General features: G+C 46.3%; 1 protein-coding gene across 2 annotated transcripts in view; it reads right to left on the reverse strand.

Moving 5' to 3' along the window:
* The window catches only part of ZNF649 (zinc finger protein 649), a 90,382-nt gene extending 86,928 nt beyond the window's left edge, over positions 1 to 3,454 (reverse strand). The window contains exons 1-2 of one of the 2 annotated variants that reach the window (XM_063600556.1): positions 3,240 to 3,445; positions 2,459 to 2,571 (exon numbers count right to left, since the gene is read on the reverse strand). The gene's annotated coding sequence lies outside the window, so the exon portion shown is untranslated. Of the gene's footprint in view, positions 1 to 2,458; positions 2,572 to 3,239 lie in introns of both variants that reach the window. The other variant, XM_063600555.1, reaches the window with a different exon arrangement.
* Positions 3,455 to 9,174: the final 5,720 nt, after the last annotated feature.

The following is a 9,174-nucleotide window of genomic DNA, read 5'->3' on the forward strand; positions in this document are numbered from 1 at the left end:
CCTGTAATCCCAGTACTTTGGGAGGCCAAGGTGGGCAGATCACTTGAGCTCAGGACTTGGCAACATGGTGAAACCCCATCTCTATAAAACGTACAAAAATTATTCAAGCATGGTGGCACATGCCTGTATTCCCAGCTACTCAGATGGCTGCGGCAGGAGGACTGCTTGAGCCTGGGAGGTTGAGAGGTTGAGACTGCAGTGAGCTAGGATGGTGCCACTGCACTGCAGGCTGGGTGACAAAGTGAGACTCTGTATCAAAAAAAAAAAAAAAAAACCTAAAGAAAGAAGAAATAATAATAAAAATAAAAGAGGCTTCACACACAGATCGGCCCTTTTTGCTCTTCTGCCTTCTGCCATGTGAGGGCACCGCATTCTTCACCTCCAGAGAAATAGCGACAAAACACCATATTGAAAGCAGAAATCAGGCCCTCACCAGACACCAAACCTGCCGGTGCTTCGATCTTAGACTTCTCAGTCTCCAGAACTATAACAAATAAATTTCTGTTGTTTATAAATTATCCAGTCTCAGCTATCTTGTTATAGCAGCACCAACAAGGCTAAGACAGCATCCTATAATTTAATTCAGTCTGAGACTGTGTATCTAGACATAGTGTCAGACACCACAGATTAAGGGCTCAGTTCAAGCCTGCCCCCAACTTCAGACGCAAGTTGCAAGCAGCAGGTTGTCACCTGTACCTCTGATGGACCAGCTATAAATCAGGATTCACACGGCCTCCTCCTCAGGTTCGATTAATTTGCTGGATGGCTCACAGAACTCAGGAAAGCACTTAACATTTACTGGTTTATTTCAACTCTTTTCCTGTCTAGAAAAACGAAGTGCAGCTCGCTGCCAGCGCTTATTTCATTTTACATAAACATGCTCTTTGAGGCTGCAGTAAATCTGATTTTCAATGTGAAAATAAAATACAAAAGCTGTTCTAGGAGTTATTTCTAAACAGAACTAACATCAGAATCATCTGAATCATCAGAATTCTCTATTTGGAATCATCAGAATTCTCGATTTGGAATCATCAGAATTCTCGATTTGGTAAAATCGGATCCATCCAGTGAGTCTTCAGCCAAGAACTGTTTGAGAATGATGTTAACATCACATGTAGGAATGCTACGTTTTCTAGGATTTGACATTTTCAGTGATGGAGAACTACTACATTTTGTAAATGGAAATACCACTACTAAAAACAGAATGCTATAAATAGAATGATGTCTTTTGTTTCCCAAGTTGACCTACTAGAGCGATGTGAAAATAATAAAAGTGAGATCGTTCATGGCAAAGTTATCTCGGGGTAAATGCTCCAGCTGCAAGCACCAAAGGTGAGTATTCTCAGGGCAAATGGGAAAAGGAATAAAGGATATTACAAAGGATACAGATGAAGAGCCAGATGGAAGGGATACCACAGAGCAAGGTTTGTAGCAAGGGGCGTGGGACTTCCATGCCCTCCAAGGAAGCTTATTAGAGACTCAGTTCACCACCCCTCAGGCACCTCCACATGCTCAAGAATCTGTAAGTTCCCCAGAAGTTCACCAGTCCTTTTGAGTTTTTACGCTGGTTTCATTATGTGGGCATACTTGATTAAAACACTAACCACTGGTGATCAACTCAACCTTCAACTTCCCTGTCGCCGGGCAGAGCTAAAATTTCCAACCCTCAAATGACATGGTTAGTTGCCCTGGCAACCAGCCTCCCCCATCCTAAGGCCAGCCAGAAGCCCCCAGTCACCAGCCATCTCAATGCCACACAAAAAGGCACTGTTTACTGAAGAGGTTCCAAGGCTTTTGGGAGACATGTGCCAGGAAACAGGACAAAGATCAATTATACATTTCTTATAAATCATAACAATCATAGCTAGGCGCGATGGCTCATGCCTATAATCCCAGCACTTTGGAAGGCCGAGGCGGGCAGATCACCTGAGGTCAGGAGTTCAAGACCAGCCTGGCCAACATGGTGAAAGCCTGTCTCTACTAAAAATACAAAAATTAGCCGGGCGTGGTGGCGGGCGCCTGTAATCCCAGCCACTCGGGAGGCTGAGGCAGGACAGTCGCTAGAACCCAGGAGGCGGAGGTTGCAGTGAGCTGAGACCGCACCACTGCACTCCAGACTGGACAACAGAGCTAGATTCCGTCTGGGGGATGGGAGGAAACTTTGATCCCCAAATGCTCAAGGAGACTGATGCTTAAGCAAACTAAATATTGCCTGAGAACGACTCCATACGTCTATATTTGAGTCCTTGTGGATAAACTGCAACCTAGCTTAACAGACAAAATTGAAAACCGAACTTAATTGTATGCACCTGTAACAATAGCTGAGTGGTGGCCAATCCCAGCGGCCATACTCATAGAATGCTGAATGTTCCAACTGCGTTCAAATAAGGCAAACCCCGAATGGTAACCAATCTCACTGTTTCTGGACCTCGCTTCCGATTCCTGTATGTCACTTTACCTTTTTTGTCTATAAATTTGTTCTGACCACGAGGCACCCCTGGAGTCTCTGTTAATCTGCTGTGATTCTGGGGGCTGCCCAATTCGCGAATCGTTCATTGCTCGATGAAACTCCTGTAAATTTAATTCGGCTTCAATTTTTCTTTTATCACTGACTTGAGTAATAATAAAACTCCGGTCTCCCCGCACAGCCGGCTCTGCATGAATTCCTCTTTCTCCATTGCAATTTCCCTGTCTTAACAAGTCGGCTCTGTCTAGGCAGCCGGCAAGGGTGGGCGGTTATAGTTTCACAACTCAACCCCAGCCAGGGGCCTGGGCTTGTAAAATACCAGATTTTACAAGCCTCTGAGCCCCACATGCCTGGGCCTCCCCGAAACACTTAACACACATCCCCGATTCACCCCAAAACCTACACCACACACCCTCGTACGCTGCCCAGCACCCCGGCTTCATCACCGACTTTAAACTGCAGCGTTTGGAGTGATAATAATGGCGTCGGTGATAAAGCCGGCGTGCTGGGCAGCGTCCCCCTAGAGTTCTCCATCCAGTGATCCAGAGGCCTACTAACAGAGTGACCCTCAGAGACCCCAAACTCTGACGCCGAGTCTCAGTCGCTGAACTCGACAGACGTTTAACGCCCGACCACAAGAACTCTCCCACGCCGGACCGCAAAGGCACCCCAACCCGAAGGCTCCACCGCCCAGGCCGCCAGCTCTCCCCACAGGCTCCTCAGAAGCTCCCTACCCCTTTAACCTACTCCACGGAGAGACCCAAACACTCACCTGATTTTCTTCTGGCTACACCTAAATTCCCTGAATGCTTCCTTTCCTGGCCCTTAAACCCCGGCACTGGCACCGGCCTATGGCGGCGGACGAGGGCGCGAGTCAATTCTGCCGCGCTAGGACGATGGGACATGGGCTTCTCTTCGAGGAGGTAACATGTCCGCGCCCTGAGCCACGGCTCTCTGGGCGCGGCCATCTTGGTAGATCTGCCGTACAGAAGGGAAACAGTTGTTCTTGTGTCATTAAACCGGGATGACTCTCCTGAAAGCAAAAATCTGAGGCACAGGAGCATTTTCTAGAGTTTATCTGAACAAACAGCAATTCATGAATTAGGAAGCATCAAACCAAAAGAAGTCTCGCGCTTCTATGCTTAAAGCATTAGACACAAGTATTCACAGGGTGAGTGAAGGAGTAAAACAAAGAAATTATTTGATTAGTTACAATTATAAAAATGCATTTTTTTAAATTTGCCTTGGAAAGTCCCTAATGACATAATAGCATGTGAGTTGCCTACTTTTGATCGGTTGAGATTGAGTTTTGTCCTTCCCTAACACAAGCATTTACCAGAAATGACTCAAGTGAATTGTTGCTTATGTTTGCAGGTTAAGCAAGGTTAAGGCTGTTTTTAAGGCCTACTGGGTTTTGTTTGCTCACTAGTTTTTGAAGTCTGGTCTGCATTTTAATTTTGCTTTGACACAGGAGACAGTGAAATGGCACTGATGTGTTCCCTCTCCTGACACCTCAACCCCTGCCCTGTGAGGTTGGAGCACTAACAACAGTGCACTGTGGGGAAAAGAAAGAGAGATCAGACTGTTACTGTGTCTATGTAGAAAGAAGTAGACATAAGAGACTCCACTTTGTTCCGTACTAAGAAAAATTCTTCTGCCTTGAGATGCTGTTAATCTGTAACCCTACCCCCAACCCTGTTCTCACAGAGACTTGTGCTGTGTTGACTCAAGGTTTAATGGATTTAGGGCTATGCAGGATGTGCTTTGTTAAACAAATGCTTGAAGGCAGTATGCTTGTTAAAAGTCATCACCACTCTCTAATCTCAAGTACCCAGGGACACAATACACTGTGGAAGGCCACAGGGACCTCTGCCTCGGAAAGCCAGGTATTATCCAAGGTTTCTCCCCATGTGATAGTCTGAAATATGGCCTCGTGGGAAGGGAAAGACCTGACCATCCCTCAGCCCGACACCCGTAAAGGGTCTGTGCTGAGGAGGATTAGTAAAAGAGGAAGGCATCTGTCTCCTGCTCGTCCCTGGGCAATGGAATGTCTCGGTATAAAACCCGATTGTATGTTCCATCTACTGAGATAGGAGAAAATTGCCTTAGGGCTGGAGGTGAGACAAGCTGGCGGCAATACTGCTCTTTAATGCACCGAGACGTTTATGTATGTGCGTATCAAAGCACAGCACCTTCTTCTTAAGCTTGTTTATGACACAGAGACATTTGTTCACATGTTTTCCTGCTGACACTCTCCCCACTATTATCCTATTGTCCTGCCACATCCCCCTCTCCAAGATGGTAGAGATAATGATCAATAAATACTGAGGGAACTCAGAGACCGGTGCCGGCGCGGGTCCTCTGTATGCTGAGCGCCAGTCCCCTGGGCCCACTTTTCTTTCTCTATACTTTGTCTCTGTATCTCTTTCTTTTCTCAGTCTCTCGTCCCACCTGACGAGAAACACCCACAGATGTGGAGGGGCAGGCCACCCCTTCACTGCACAAACCACACAGATATTCAGAGGCTCAAATGCAACCAAGGCTGTTGCGGGAAGTCAGGGACCCCAAACGGAGGGACCGGCTGAAGCCATGGCAGAAGAACATGGATTGTGAAGATTTTATGGACATTTATTAGTTCCCCAAATTAATACTTTTGTAATTTCTTATGCCTGTCTTTACTGCAATCTGTAAACATAAATCGTAAAGATTTCATGGACACTTATCACTTCCCCAATCAATATCCTTGTGATTTCCTATGCCTGTCTTTGCTTTAATCTCTTAATCCTGTCAGCCGAGAAGGATGTATATCGTCTCAGGACCCTGTAATAATTGCGTTAACTACACAAATTGTACAGCATGTGTGTTTGAGCAATATGAAATGTGGGCACCCTGAAAAAAGAACAGGATAACAGCAATTGTTCAGGGAATAAGAGAGAGAACCTTAAACTCTGACCGCCGGTGAGCCGGGCGGAACAGAGCCATGTTTGTCTTCTTTCAAAAGCAAATGGGAGAAATATCACTGAATTCCTTTTCTCAGCATGGAACGTCCCTGAGAAACAGAATGCGCACCTAGGGGTAGGTCACTGAACGGGCCCCCCCGGGGCATACCTGTCTCTTATGGTCGAGACTGCAGAGATGAAATAAACTCCAGTCTCCCATAGCGCTCCCAGGCTTATTAGGAAGAGGAAATTCCCGCCTAATAAACTTTGGTCAGACCGGTTGATCTCAAAACCCTGTCTCCCGATAAGATGTTATCAATGACAATGGTGACCAAAACTTAATTAGCAATTTTAATTTCACTTCGGTCCTGTGGTCCTGTGATCTCGCCCTGTCTCCACTTGCCTTGTGATATTCTATTACCCTGTGAAGTACTTGATGTCTGACACCCACACCTATTCGTATCCTCCCTCCCCTTTTGAAACTCCCTAATAAAAACTTGCTGGTTTTTGTGGCTTGTGGGGCATCACGGATCCTACCAATGTGTGATGTCTCCCCCAGATGCCCAGCTTTAAAATTTCTCTCTTTTGTACTCTGTCCTTTTATTTCTCAAGCCAGTCAACACTTAGGAAAATAGAAAAGAACCTATGTGATTATTGGGGCAGGTCCCCCGATACAAGGCCAGCACAGTGCCAAGTATGTCCACCTCAGTGAGCTGCAGAGAGGTGACTGCACCCTTTATTGACTGACTACTAGGAAACTGTCAAGAGGCAGCCCACTGAGCATGGCCATCTTAAAGGAATTTCAGGTGTCCCTACAACAGAGAATATGCCTTGAGAAAGGGGGAAAAAATAGGCCACTTAGCTTGGGTAGACAAGGCTCATGACAAGTCCCTGCATCTCAGCTACTGACTTTAAAAGTTGTTTGGGGAAAAGAAAGAGAGATCAGACTGTTACTGTGTCTATGTAGAAAGAAGTAGACATAAGAAACTCCATTTTGTTCTGTACTAAGAGAAATTCTGCCTTGAGATGCTGTTAATCTGTAACCTGAGACCCAACCCTGTGCCCACAGAGACATGTGCTGTGTTGATGAAGGGGTGGGTTGCCCCTCCACACCTGTGGGTGTTTCTTGTAAGATGGAACGAGAGTCTTGGAAAAGAAAAGACACAGAGACAAAGTATAGAGAAAGAAATAAGGGGACCCAGGGAACCAGCGTTCAGCATATGGAGGATCCCACCAGCCTCTGAGTTCCCTTAGTATTTATTGATCATTCGTGGGTGTTTCTCTGAGAGGGGGATGTGGCAGGGTCATAGGATAATAGTGGAGAGAAGGTCAGCAGACAAACACGTGAACAAAGGTCTTTGCATCATAGACAAGGTAAAGAATCAAGTGCTGTGCTTTAGATATACATACACATAAACATCTCAATGCCTTACAGAGCAGTATTGCTGCCTGCATGTCCCACCTCCAGCCCTAAGGCGGTTTTTCCCTATCTCAGTAGATGGAACGTACAATCGGGTTTTATACCAGGACATTCCATTGCCCAGGGACCAGCAGGAGACAGACGCCTTCCTCTTGTCTCAACTGCAAGAGGCATGCCTTCCTCTTATACAAATCCTCCTCAGCACAGACCCTTTACGGGTGTCAGGCTGGGGGACGGTCAGGTCTTTCCCTTCCCACGAGGCCATATTTCAGACTATCACATGGGGAGAAACCTTGGACAATACCTGGCTTTCCTAGGCAGAGGTCCCTGCGGCCTTCCGCAGTGTTTGTGTCCCTGGGTACTTGAGATTAGGGAGTGGTGATGACTCTTAAGGAGCATGCTGCCTTCAAGCATCTGTTTAACAAAGCACATCTTGCACCGCCTGTAATCCATTTAACCCTGAGTTGACACAGCACATGTTTCCGAGAGCACGGGGTTGGGGGTAAGGTCATAGATTAACAGAATCTCATGGCAGAAGAATTTTTCTTAGTACAGAACAAAATGGAGTCTCCTATGTCTACTTCTTTCTACACAGACACAGTAACAATCTGATCTCTCTTGCTTTTCCCCACAGTTGACTTAAGGTTTAATGGATTTAGGGCTGTGCAGGATGTGCTTTGTTAAAAAAGTGCTTGAAGGCAGTATGTTTGGTAAAAGTCATCACCATTCTCTAATCTCTAGTACCCAGGGACTCAATGCACTGCAGAAGGCTGCAGGGACCTCTGCCCAGGAAAGCCAGGTATTGTCCAAGGTTTCTCCCCATGTGATAGCCTGAGATATGGCCTCATGGGAAGGGAAAGACCTGACTGTCCCCCAGCCCAACACCCGTAAAGGTTCTGTGCTGAGGAGGATTAGTGAAAGAGGGAGGCCTCTTTGCAGTTGAGATAAGAGGAAGGCATCTGTCTCCTGTTTGTCCCTGGGAATGGAATGTCTCGGTGTAAAACTCGAACATACGTTCTATTTACTGAGATACGAGAAAACTGCCTTATGGCTGGAGGTGAGACATACTGGCGGCAATACTGCTCTTTACTGCACTAAAATTTTAGTGAAAAGTCAGACGTAAATCTGGCCTATGTGCACATCGAGGCACAGCACCTTTCCTTAAACTTATTTATCACAGAGATCTTTGCTCACTTGTTTTCCTGCTGACCCTCTCCCCACCATTACCCTATTGTCCTGCCACATCCCCCTCATTGAGATGGTAGAGATAGTGATCAATAAATACTGAGGGAACTCAGAGACCAGTGCCTGCGTGGGTCCTCCGTATGCTGAGCGCCAGTCCCTGGGCCCACTATTCTTTCTCTATACTTTGTCTCTGTGTCTTATTTCTTTTCTCAGTCTCTCATCCCACCTGACGAGAAACACCCACAGGTGTGGAGGGGCTGGCCCCCTTCAGTTGTGAGGATCAATATGTATACTCATATTAAAGATTGTTTTTTGCTTCAGGCTGTTTGGAAAACACCAAGCGTAGAAACTTGAAATTGTGTTCTATGAAAAAACTGGATACAAAAGCCACTATCAAGGTAGGAGGTGGGACTTGACTCAAGAGACCAGGCTCCAACACCAGACAAAATTAAGGACTAGCTAAAACAGCAACAGGGCAGAAGCAGCTTTTCATAAGACTTACCCACCAGTATGCCATGTCACGTTTACCATTTCCATGGTAACACCTGGGAGTTATTGCTGCTTTCCATGACAACAAGCTGATGACCTGAAAGTTACCACCTTTTTCTAGAAATTTATGCATAATCCACCCCTTACTTTGCATATAATTAAAAGTGGGTAGAAATATGACTGAAGGGCTGCCTCTGAGCTGCTACTCTGGGCATACTGCTCCACAAGGAGTAGTACCTCTGCTGCTGCTGTGCACTGCCACTTCAATAAAAGTTGCTATCCAAGGCTGGGTGCAGTGGTTCATGCCTGTAATCCCAACAATTTGGGAGGCTGAGGCAGGCAGATCACGAGGTCAGGAGTTTGAGACCAGCCTGGCCAATATGGTGAATCACCGTCTCTACTAAAAATACAAAAATTAGACTGGAGACCATCATTCTCAGCAAAGTATCACAAGGATAGAAAACCAAACACCGCATGTTCTCACTCATAAGTGGGAGTTGAACAATGAGAACACACGGACACAGGGAGGGGAACATCACACGTTGGGGCCTGTCGGGGGTGGGGGACTAGGGGAGGGATAGCATTGGGAGAAATACCTAATGTAAATGACGAGCTCATGGGTGCAGCAAACCAACATGGCACATGTATACCTATGTAACGAACCTGCACGTTAT

Source organism: Pan paniscus, chromosome 20, assembly GCF_029289425.2.
Source record: "Pan paniscus chromosome 20, NHGRI_mPanPan1-v2.0_pri, whole genome shotgun sequence".
Taxonomy (NCBI): domain Eukaryota; kingdom Metazoa; phylum Chordata; class Mammalia; order Primates; family Hominidae; genus Pan; species Pan paniscus.